The 12,684-nt window shown below is 37.0% G+C and overlaps 1 protein-coding gene and 1 long non-coding RNA gene across 8 annotated transcripts in view; both read right to left on the bottom strand.

Annotated features, from left to right (window-relative positions):
* Nucleotides 1–12,684, bottom strand: part of SLC8A1 (solute carrier family 8 member A1) — a 504,419-nt gene that overhangs the window by 258,545 nt on the left and 233,190 nt on the right. The window lies entirely within an intron of this gene.
* On the bottom strand, nucleotides 2,900–11,506 carry LOC130458826 (uncharacterized). The gene is made up of 2 exons (XR_008918203.1): nucleotides 6,431–11,506; nucleotides 2,900–6,387 (listed from the first exon to the last, which is right to left on the bottom strand). It is a non-coding gene; the product is annotated as an uncharacterized LOC130458826 (long non-coding RNA).

Below are 12,684 nucleotides of genomic sequence, written 5' to 3'. Positions count from 1 at the left end.
TCTGGGAAAAGAGAAGTATTGGGAAGACAGTAGTGGAAGCACCAGTACTGGTTGGTGTTATCTTTGACTCTTCCCTCTGTTTCCCACCCTCTTAATAAGACTCCAAGTCAGTGAGGTGTTTCAGCAGATAGAGTCAGGCCCAGTAAGGTACTGGGTTCAAATGTGATCTTAGACACATTCTAGCTTTGAGACCTTGGGCAAATCAATTAATCCCCTTTGCCTAGCCCTTACCACTCGTCTGCTGTAGAAACAATACTTAGTATTGATTCTAAGGTAGAAGGTAAAGGTTTTTTTTTTTTTTTTAAAGACTCCAAGTCCTGTGGTCGATTCTACTTCTGTGATAACTTTGGTAGCTGCCTCAATTATTCACTTTTCAGGCTCTACCCTGGTTCAGAACCTCATCACTAGTCTCTTGAATTATGCTAATAACTCTCTCCTGATCTCTCTGTTGCTTGTCTATCTCCCTTCACTTGGTTATCATTCCAGTGCACAGACCTGACCATGCACAAAAGCCATCAGTGATTTCCCAATTAAAATGTTTTGGTCCAAGATTCTGAGTGCCATAATTTGACCCTAATCTGACTTCCTAAACTTGTGTATCTCTTTTGTACTCAGACATCTCTATGCACCCAGGGACTCTTGGTTTCATGCCACCACCAGAACTCCTGAGGGCAGCCCCAGACAGATTAAAAGGTAACTATGAAATGTTTGACAGGATATATATATATATATATTATATATATATATAAATACAAATATAATAAAACAGAGATAATGTTCATTTGGGGTTTTCTTAGTCAATATGCTGCCTTTAGGGGGATGTTTCTATTTGACTTTAATGCTCCTGAATATATCACATTCAAACTGAAAAACTTGTCTTTGCTTAGCTTTATGTGGATCTTTGTTGGATCCCCAACAATTTAGCATTGCTTCTCTTTAAATCTCTAGACTGGTTACTTATATTTGAATTGTTAAAATACTGGTGTCTGTGATGAAGAATGAACTTTCCTCAACCAAATTCCCAACATTGCACATCCCAAGGGGTCCCTCTCTTTATCTTCCCATCCTCCCAACTCATCCCACTAGGTTATACACATAAACACACACACTTTTGTTATTTCAAGGATGTAAGGATCCTTGAGGTCATCAGTCTGGATGTCTTACCATGAAATATACTCTTATCTCCATCCCAACTTTGGTGAATGGCTTTCATGAATTGCCCACACAGTGCTACCTCCCCCAAATTTTATCACCGGCTTCCTTTATCATGACAAACATCTCTAAATGTCACTATCCTGGTTCTTGATGAGCATTCAGTCCCCATTACCAAAATTTAAATCTTTCTTTCTTGAGGGGACTGCCAGAACCCGTGGTTCACTTAGAGGACTAAGATGGGCTCACTTCCTTGCCACAATAGGACATCAGATTAGGATTTTAGTAAGAGCATTCATTAGTCATGGAAGTCACTTCATAACTTTTTCTTAATTAAAGTCAAGTAAAATGAATACAAGAGAGATAATAAAGGAAAAGACCTTGGAATATGGTAGCTACTCGCTTTACCATGCTCAGCTTTCTTGTGTCACTAGGGAAGGCAGAACTCTATTGAAGCCAATGCTTGCGATACTCTCTCTGCTTTTGTCAAAAGTGGATCTCTTCATGTCCTTCTTACAGTCTTAGATAGGGCAGGAATAGATTCAATATAATGAGTTCAATAGGTTGTCAACACGGAATCGAAAAATTCTGAACTTATAGCCTAGTAAGATCTGATGAACCCCAAGTTTTAGGTCTAGCTTGTAAGTAAGTTGGTAACCCCAAAGTTTGTTCCCTTTTCCTATGAGAATCCATCCTGAAGGGAATCTCAGGCTAGCAATTTCAGACTGAATAATGGACCCTATTGTATCATAGACCCTTTCTCAAGAAGACCCACACCTGGGCAGGGACCATCCTTTTAGTATCCAGTGTAAGCAGTCCCTTTCCTTACACCCTAGCTTTTAGCTGTGATTTTTTTCCCAAGCTAGATGGTATTCTGTCAGTATAATTTGGACTTTCCCATTTTCTTTGTAACTATAGTGATGTCAATCATCTTTCCCTGGCACTGGATTTCCCCCAAATGGTATAGAGGTTCCCCAAATTCTTTTGTTCCTTGGAGTTGTTAATCCTGCTTGGTTGACTCTTCCAGGGGTCAGTATCCAGAACATCCAGAGTTCAATCCTCAGACTCTGTGTGATTGTTAGTGTGCAGCTCTGTGTGGAGGTCTACTATTGCACTGAACCCCTTTTCCTTAATTAAAGAGTGGTTTTTCTGACTACTTAATAGTTCTGTTTTTCCAAGTCAACAAGGTTTAATATAAAATAGAAGTGCTCACTGAAAAATGTACTTGATTATCAATGATTTTTTGCACAAATGTATATATGAAGAGGCCTGAGTGTTTGCTGATTGATGTATTAATAATCAGAATAAGCCAAAAATCAGTGCTATGTTAAGGAACCAGCCATTTATTAATTGTAGCCATCTGCTATAATTGCAATTGTCTAATATCATTCATTAATAGAACAAGCAAACAATTATAAGAACAAAGTATGATTTAATTCTTTTAAGGTTTTTTAAAGTGTGTATATATGTACAGAATCAAAGGAAGGAAATAAACATTTATTCAGTGTCTACTAAGTGTTATAACTTGCACTAAGCACTTTATACAAATATTCTCTAATTTGATCCTTACAACAGCCCTGCAAGGTAGTTGCTGTTATTATCTCCATTTTATAGTTGAAGAAACTAAAATAACTAGAAGGTGAGTGACTTGCCCAGGGTCACACAACTAGTAAGAAGCTGAAGCTCGATTTGTGCTGAAATCTTTCAGACTTCAGACTTAACACTATCCATTTGGACGAGAGAGAGAGAGAGAGAGAGAGAGAGAGAGAGAGAGAGAGAGAGAGAGAGAGAGAGAGGGAGGGGCGGGGGAGAGAGAGAGTGTCAGAGACAAAGACTGTGTCTTAATAGTTGAAGGAAAGATACTTTAACCTGAAACTGAATTGATAATTATTGTTGTCACAGAGGACTTCATAAGATCATAGAATCATACTGGAAGAGAACTCAGAAGCTCTCTATTCCCAGTATTTGTTTGATATAACCAATGAGATTAAATTGCTTATCCAAGATCACCCAGGTAAGTGTCCAAAGGAAAATAAAAACAGCCTTCCCATCTTTCCCCAAATTTGAAGAGAAAGATGTCCTACAAAAGAAGGACATCAAGGCTGGAAAAAGTCCCTCCCCTACTGCCAATTCAAAAGCATCAAAAAACTTCAAAGGAAAGCAGATGGGGATTGCCAGTCTTGAACGATAACTTGTGAGGCTTTTTTTTTAAATCAATTTAACAAAATAGGGCAGCTAGATGGCACAATGGATAGAGTGCTGGGTCCTGGGTTTATGTTTTCAAATCTGGCCTCAGATACTTACTACCTGGGAAATCTGAGGATCTTGTTTTCCTCATCTACAAAATGGAGAGGAGAGATTTAGATTGGATCACTGCTAAAATACTTCCCATCTCCAAATCCTCTGATTGATGAAATACAAGGTCATTTCAAGCCTTGTCACTGCTTCTCTTCTTTTCAGTATGCTTATTTATGTAAATATCTCAAAAAGAGGGGGATGTGCCATCAGCAAGCAGCTGCCTGGCTGATGGCATTTTGGACAGCAGCCAGAGACCAAACCTCTGTTTAAAACTAGAAATGCTCAAAGGAAGATGCCAAGAAACAGCTCCCTTCTGCCAGATGAGGTTTATGGCACGTGCCATGGACACAAGGCAATGGTCAGACAAAGAATGAAAATGTGGTTGCCTCCAGTTTAATTCCACCAGACTGGCTGAATTAAAGGACAACAAGTCAACCATGTAATCAATTACTGCCACTTTCAACAGTAAATTTAGCTCTTTGGTTCCTCATTACAATTCTCTACCATATTTTTGATTTTACACTAAATATTCAGCATCCCTTATGCATTCTTGGTTTTTGCTATTGGGCTTCCTATCTCTCATTTGTGCCAGCATTCATTTTAGCCTTTAACAAAATTTCAGGGAAAGAATCTAACAGTAATGACAAATGCCACCCTCCCTTTACATCTGGTTTGGCAGTATTAGTGACTTGATAAAATGTCTTACCATTGCTCCAAGGCAGGAATTCTATTCCTGGGGTTTGTGAACTTAAAAGCAAAAACATTTTGCCAATGGCATTTCAATATAATTGGTTTCCTTTTTAATGTTGTGCATTTTATTTTATTTAAAATTATTATTTTGAGAATAAGTCCATAGACTTCACAAGACTTCCAAATGGGTCCATTCCACAAAATATTAAGAACTCAGCTTCTCTAGAGTCTGTTCTCAGAGATGATTATAAATTCATCCTTCCTCCAGCTGTTTCTGTTAAACTAGGCTTGCAGATTCTGGTCCACTGTGCCTGGGCCAATCTGCATGGATAATTGATTTAATGTCATCCAGAAAAAGACACCTGTTGATTCACCCTGGCGTCCTTTTGTCACTCATAGTTCCTTAAGGTTACTACCCTAGATTAGATATTAGGGTAAACTGTATAGAAATGGCTAGGTCGAGGACTTCTGCTGAAACACACTGCAATGTGTTAGCTTGGACATATGCTCTTCATTAGCTCTGCAGGGATATTCTACTGTATAACAGCTGGTCTACAACCTTTAAACCCTTTGCACATGCCAGAAGTTCCATATTACTGTTTCTGGAACAGCTGTGCAGCTGATGGTGAGGTAAATCACAAATCACTTTCCACCAGTCCTAAGAAGTTGTGTGTGTGTGTGTGTGTGTGTGTGTGTGTGTGTGTGTGTGTGTGTGTTTGAGGCTCGAGCACACAGGCTGGCATTATTACTATTCGGGGCTACCACTCCTTTACCTCAGGAAGGTAAAGTTCAAAGCCAGGGACCTTGATGTGGGACAAGACCAATGGATCCCCATTTTTGTACCACAATTGCAAACTATGCCAACTCTCCTTCTCCTGCCCTCATGCCAATATAATCCCATTTGCCCCTTATTTTGTTGTTTAATGCGACATCACTTGAGTGTGCAGTTTCTGAGATAGAACATCCTATTGATGTAAACGCCATAGGAACATGGAAAGACTTCTCTGATGAACTCAATCGCTCATCATCTCATCTTTCCCAGACTGCCTGATCTCAGCTCCCATGGTGGTCTTTCCATGGCCAGGTTTTAGGTTTCAGACCTGGTCTATCTTCCCCAGGAAGAATGTGAGCTCCTTAAAGAGAGATCATATCTACTTTGTCTTTCTATCCTTAGGCTAGTCTTTTTCTTACAATCTGTGCTTAAAGAATGCCTACTGAATGAATTCATTTGCATTGAATAAAATTTTATTCAATTGAATAGATGAAGTGTCTTTTCTGTACATCTCAGTCCATGCATAAAAAGAAACATTAGGAATAATTGAGGCTTTGCAAACTATAGATATAGAGAATTTTACTAATTAGTAAAAGAAAAGGTCAAGGTAAAAAAAAGGAGAGAAAAAATACATTTCTTTGGTTTTCTCCTTCCTTATGGGACAGAGTTAGACTCCCTGTTTTTTGACTCCAGAGCTACCATTTGTGACTTGAGTCATAAGGAAAAGGCTTGTCTTCTCAGCAATACAAGAGGTAAGACACTTGGTGGGGCGTAGTGGTGGGTCTGGGAGACTTTAGGAGGGACAGAGTTGGGAAAGGCTTCTCTAGAGTATGGAACAGCCAGTTAATTAGGGAAAGACTGCATTACTGAAAGAATACCTACTCGAATGAGGATAGGTAATATGAATTTGTAATGTATCTTGTCAGCAGAGATGTGAGATTTCCCCTACTTCCTTCATCCTATCTTGATCAAGTATTAATGAAGGGATCATATAGGTGGGTTCCATGGATTGAGAGCCAGTCTTAGAGATGGGGGGCCCTGGCTTCAAATCTGATCTCAGAAACTTCCTATCTGTGTGCTCCTAGGAATGTCACTCACCTCCCAATAACTAGTCCTTCTCACTCTTCTGCCTTGGAAGCAATACACAGTATTAATTCTGAGATGGAAGATAAAATTTGTTCATTTGTTTGAAAGTTGTAATGGAGAAGGTAGGGGGTAAGAGAAACACATGGTTCAGCTTTGGGAAGAGATGACCAGTTGAGCAAGGGTGAAATAGCTACTGAGTTGACTAGAAAAGGAAGAAAGTGAAGTCAGAAATGGGGTAAGGACCCAAGAAAATATTAAGGGAGTAAAGCATTGGAGTGAAGGTGAAGATGAAGTTTAGAAAAGTGACCTCTTCATTCCCTACTCTTAGAAAAGCCCTCACTGGCTATATTGCCAATATGACCCTAGTTCTAAAGAAGCAGTATAACACCCTGGAAATCAAATATCTGTGTTTTCTGTCTCTGGAGTCACCACATGGAAAATGTGGTGACTCCAGAGACAGAAAACACAGATATTTGATACTTCACAAATCAGGGTTGCAGATGGAGACAACGTGTTGAGAGAATCAATGATCTTGTTGTCAGAGGACCTGGGTTCAAGGTTGCCTCTGATGGACCCTGCTTCTCTAACTTTGGTTTGCTCAACAGAGTATCTAACAGCTGTTGTTACTCACCAGCCCTAGGATGGATTTTTGAAAACTAGATTTGGCCAGATTTCATGTAACCATGTTTGGTTCTCCACCAAGTCTTGTACCCAAAAGGCTATGTGATGTGATGATTTTGTCCATCAAAATTCCTTAGAAGACACTGCCTGCTTTTCTTCCATACCAAAACCTAATCCTGAAGGGAAGAAGTCTCAGAGCAGTAAGTGCTCATCAGGCAGGGATCATCACATTTCAAAGAGTCTTGAGTTTCTGGGGGCAATGCTGGAAGCAAACTTTTGGTGGGACTAAGTCCAGATGGTATGGTGAGGAGACTCTCACCCACTGCTATTCTCAACTTTATCATTCACTCCGGAAATGTTTTTAAAACACTCAGATTTTACTAAAAGGGGGAGAAATTGAAGACATTTTAAAAGATAAGAACCAATAACTTCACAAAGTCTTTGAATAGAAAAAGTTGTATAGAAATAGCCTCTCTTATCTCAGGAAAATGGATTTTATGGCTGGGATTTGGAAATGACCATAAAGCTGCCAAGAACAGGTTACAAGATCAGACAGGGATTTTTCCCAGGACCTATTCTTGACTTCCCCAACTACTCTACTGGGTTAGATAAACAGCTAACACCTCAATTTTTCTATCTATAAAGTGGGAGGAGGAGAGAAAAATGATTATCAATTTTTTTCTTGATAAGGAGCTCATGAAATGTCATACTATTTTTAGAATAAAGATGTAGTAATCATGTTAATTGGCCAAATCCCAGGGTGTTGAAGTGGGAGAGGAACTGCAATTTGTAACTCTTGTCAAAGCCAAATTCCTATCAATGGATATATTTTGGCCAGATTTCCAGAAGGCAACTGGAAATTACCTTGATTGAATAGTCTTGTCAAAACTGATAGGATCTGATACAAGGAAAAATGTATATCTTGTTTGATTAGCATAGGTAATTGGCTAATATATTCTATAACATACCAGGATGTCAGTGGAGTACAAGGTGGCAAATAATAAGACAGGTGAGAAGTAAGGAAAACTCCAAGGAAGAGGTAACATTTGACTTGGGATTTAATAGGTAAGTAGGAATCAGCATTTTGAGGTGAGGGAGGACACTGAAGACAAAGACAGCAGAAAAGCAGTGAGAGTTTGGAAGGCAAAGATTATTCTGACTGCTCAAATATATTTCTGGAAGATTTTGTCAGATATTGGTATTAGCTCCATTTTGCTTTATTGACTTTTTAAAGGAAATATAATTATTCTTTCCCATTATGAAGGATTTCTCCTGACTTATAGCCTTATTTAAAGGACTTCTGCTATAATTTGGCGAGCATATACCCCTCTTAACTTCCAATCTTTTTATAAGATCCTAAAGGTAAGGACCTTGGTCTACAGAATTCCCTTTGTACAAGGCCTACCACAGAAGAAGCACATTCAATTAACTATCAATAAACTTTTTGACAACTGAACAGCTCTGCTTCTCATTTATGTAGCTTCCAACTTTTGGAAAACTGAATCTTGACTCTATTTTTCCTTAAGTGTCACTGTATGACAATCAAGGAGAAAGTAAATTCTTGTCCCTCATCTTACATTCATTCACCCCCAACTTTGCAATTTCTGCTGCCTTAATCACATTCTCATCCAGAGACTTCATTTTAATGAGGAGAGAATTTCCCTTTACCGTGGACTTTTTAATTCTTATGCTTCATCTAACTTTATGCCCAAGAGCTATGTGATGATGCTAGGAAAGAAAAGATGACCAGTATGTCAAAAATGGGTTGGGAATATGATTGCTACAAAGCTACAGAGGAGGAATAACTAGTTTTGGTTTAAATCCAAAGGTCAAATACATGTGAGGTTTCCTATGGGAAAGGAATGTCAAAACCTGTTCCAAGCCTTCAGACGTAAATATACAATCCCAAATTGACCAAAACAGCTGTCCATTTCTCATTCTTTTATAGAAAAATAGTAGATTGATTAGTACTTTTTAGAATAATCTGTTATCAAATAATTTAAAAGTTTTTTGTGTAATATTTCTTGTCTCTGGTGGCATGGCATAGAATCAGGCTGGAGGTGTCAGGGTCAGAGAAAGAATTTTAGAGCATTCCTAAAACAGACATATATAATTTTTACTTGTATTTATCTTAGGGACTTGGCAGAAATATTTGTACATTGATGAATTCCCTCTTTTCTCTTTTATAATCTCAAAAATAGGCTTGTTTTAGGACTTCCAAATTTAAGAAACTATGTGGTTTGGGCCTTGAATTGCTATAGATATAATGTTGAAAAGAAAACTTCTACAAAACTTGTTTGAGCCTCTCCTGGGTAAGAATCATAGATGACATTAATATGCCAATTTAAAGTTTGCAAAGAAATTCATGTACATTGTATAACCTGATTTTCACAACAATCCAGTGAAATAATAATAATAGGTACCATTTATAGTGTTTTAAGGTTTGCAAAATGTTTTCTCACTTTAGCCTCCCAACAACCCTTAGAAGTAGGTACTATTATTATTTTACATTTTACATATGAGGAAACTGAGGTAGTAAGAAGCTAAGTGGTTTTCCCAGCTTCATGCAGCTATTTAATTAAATACTATAGGATTTTAATTCAGGTCTTTCTGCTGATACCAGTTCCAGCTCTTTATCAGTCAAGCTGCCTCTAGATGATCCATTAAGATAAGAATTAGAGGCATTTCCATTTTATAGATGCGGGAAATAAGGCTCTCAGGGGCCAAGTCACTTGGGTACATCTACAGAACCTGTCAATGTCAAAAATAGGATTCAAATGCAGGTCCCTAAGTCTTTCACCATTTGATATACCCTGATTCCCCTCCTTCATGCCTTAGACAGACACATCTACATAGCCATCTCCAGTTCCACTCTTTAGAGGCAAATATGGAACAGGAGAAAAGATCTTGGCATCATCTAACTCATTTCAAGGATGACACATAGCATTTCTATCTTGAAAGTGTAAAAAAAAGAATGAATGAATGAATGAATGAATGAATGAATGAATGAAAGAAAAAGCTCACATTAATATTCTGACTCATCTTTCTACTTGATATTTTTTTTTAGAAAAGGTCTAAATTGCCCATTCAGCTTATTCTGCTCAGGGCTCTCAGATGTTCAATTTTTGTAGTGAAAGGTATGCTTTACATTCCTAGGCAACACCTATAATTTACTAAAAGCATTGTAGGAGGTTAAATGAATAGCTTCACTTTGATTTTAAGGGTATGCTTAATCTGGGTGATATTTTATTATTCAGTCATTTGGTCCTCATTAACTTAGAGTCAATAATCATCCTATTATGTAAATGTCATAAGCTTTGTCATAGACACAACCCTCCTCCAGATTGCCATTACTTATGTCTACCATTAACTAAATGTATTTCACTTGCTACAAGACATGAAGCCCTCAAGATTCATGTAAAAGCCATTACTCCCAAATTTGATCAAAGTAATAGTTTTTTTCCTATGTAAATTCAATGTGTTTTGTTGTATTTATTTTGCATGTGTGTACGTTAAAAGTTCAGAATGATATACCTTGGGGCAGGCTTCCCTACAAAAAGTCTCGTGTATCTCCAGCACTATAAATGGCTGAAGAATGCACTCCTCTGAACCATTAGATAACTGTAAGTTTCCATTCTTTGCCATTTATCTTTATATGACTGTGTCCAACCTACTTCTTGGACAGATATAAGAACCTTAAAGGGCAGAGGACATCTCCGATTTCTTCAAGTCTCCAGAGCCCAACACCTGCCTATATATTCCTGACATATTCATTCAATGTTTATTGATTACAATTGGCCCCCACATATGCCCTATCCAATAATACAGAGTGAGGAACTTGGGAAATTTCTTGAATACTATTTTGGATAAAAAATCCTTAATTAATTCCTTAATAAATTAATGTTCTCGAATGCCTATTGCATGTGCCCCAATGAAGAGAGCATTGGATTAACAGGTAGAAAATCTGCTTTCTAGCTGTAAGCCATAAAGGAACTCTGTTACCATGAGGAAAACCCTTAATATACTTGTATTTTAATTTCCTTAACTATAAAATGTGCACGATATCTTTTATCTAACTTGTTTTGTGTGATTACAAATATTAACAATAGCAAAAATAATATTTCATGATTACACAACACTCAACATCTATTATCTTGTTTAATCCTTATCCATTTCTGTGAGATCTACAGGGCAGGGATTACTAGTCCAATTTTCCATTGGAAAAGAGAGGCCCAGAGTGACTTGACCAATACTGAATCCAAGTTCAGAGATTTTTATAAGAACTCATATCAATGCAGTATTTTAAGGTTTTTAAAGTACATTGTAGATAAGCAATACCTTGTTTTACTCTCACACCAACTTCCATTTAATAGGTGTTATAATTATGCCCAATTTAGAGATGAGGAAACTAAGGCACTGAAAAGTTAAGTGACTCACCCAGAGTCAGAGCTAGTAAGTTTCAATGGCACTAGCTGAACTTTCAAGTCTTTTTGATTAGAATAAAATCAAGGGCTCTATCTAATATACCATACTTCTACTTTCTCTTGCTACCACATTGTGGATCTTTCTCTCCTTATTCTCATATTTGTTTCATCATGCCATTGGTATGTAAATTCAAGAAGAAAAGTGACATCCTTTTTGTCTTTTAGCCCTAGTTTCTATCTTTAAGGAACTTATAATTATAATGGAGGAAAGACAATGTAAGTCTTTTGTAATGTAAGTAAATAAATGCATATAAATCATCTCATCACTAGATGCTGGCATCACATGGACCAGATTTGAAACTTGAAGATATCACATCCTTTGCTCATTTTTTCACCAATTCAAAATATATTGTGAAAAATCTCAGAATATAGCTTCTGTTTAGATTTTTAAAGATATATATATATATATATATATATATATATATATATATAAAAGAGAGAGGAGGGGTTTTCCAAAGCACACATTAAGGACTAATTATTATGTGCTAAGTATGTGGATCCCTCGCTTATATTCAAGCACTCACTACAAAAACCAAACCAAACCAAATGGAGTCATTAAGTACAGGAAAATTTTCATTTCATCCTGTATGAAACAAATAAAACACAAAAGATTCATAGAAGCATATAAAAAACGTAGAAAACACATTCTGAGACATAGTCCACAGTCGAGCATTTTTTTCCTTGTCAGCATCATGGCCAATCTAAATAAAAGTTAAAAGACTTAACAATAGAGTTCTCAGTTGTTCTTCAATTATTTACCATTTGGGTGGCCATGTTAGAGTCTGAATATTTATCTGAATATGAAAGTATCAATGATTTATGTTAGTATAAAATTTTCACAATGCCAAAAGCAAAGTGTGTTCAATTAAATCTCAGGCATTTTAAAAGATAAAAACCAAAAGTAATGGGCAGATAAGAAGCCAGGGCTAGTACTTATTAATACTTTTCCCTCTCTAAGCTTAGTCCAATTTACTAAGTAATGGGCAATGGAGATAATGAGCAGTCTCCTAGTCATGTGAAATCTAGTTATCATTTATTTCTTGAGTTCAATTCTCCATTTCCTTATTTGGAGTTCTCTTCATCACATATCAGCCTGCAATCAAGAAATCAATAGGACATGACAAAGTAATTAACAGTGTATGTATTTAACTACTGTGTCATTTTCAAAAGGTGTAGAAAGGAAGAAAGGAGCTAGATTAGTGTTTCCAATTGGAAATTTGGGATTTCGTAGATGATGTGGTAGGGAGGGTGGGAAGAATGGATGGAGTCAAGAGTGTATAAGGAAGGAAAACCCTATTTGTTTTCAATTTCCATTTTCATTCACAACTTCAATTATTTTGATTTATAAAACCGAGTTTTTAAATTTTCTATTTTTTCAGATACCATTTTAATAGTTGTTGTCTAATTGAGATTTAATAGATTACTATATTACAGTCAGTCTTAATCTGAAAAGAAGAGAGAGAATAGCAGAATTCACTTTCCTGGGATGACTGGAAAATTTAAGAACATGTTTGAAGGAGGAGGGGAGATGGATAAAGAATTAAGGCTAGGGAATATGTACTGAGTTCAGAGAGTCTGATA

This window comes from Monodelphis domestica, chromosome 1, assembly GCF_027887165.1.
Source record: "Monodelphis domestica isolate mMonDom1 chromosome 1, mMonDom1.pri, whole genome shotgun sequence".
Taxonomy (NCBI): Eukaryota; Metazoa; Chordata; class Mammalia; order Didelphimorphia; family Didelphidae; genus Monodelphis; species Monodelphis domestica.
The sequence above is the reverse complement of the archived record's forward strand: the minus strand, read 5'-3'. Positions and strand labels throughout refer to the sequence as shown.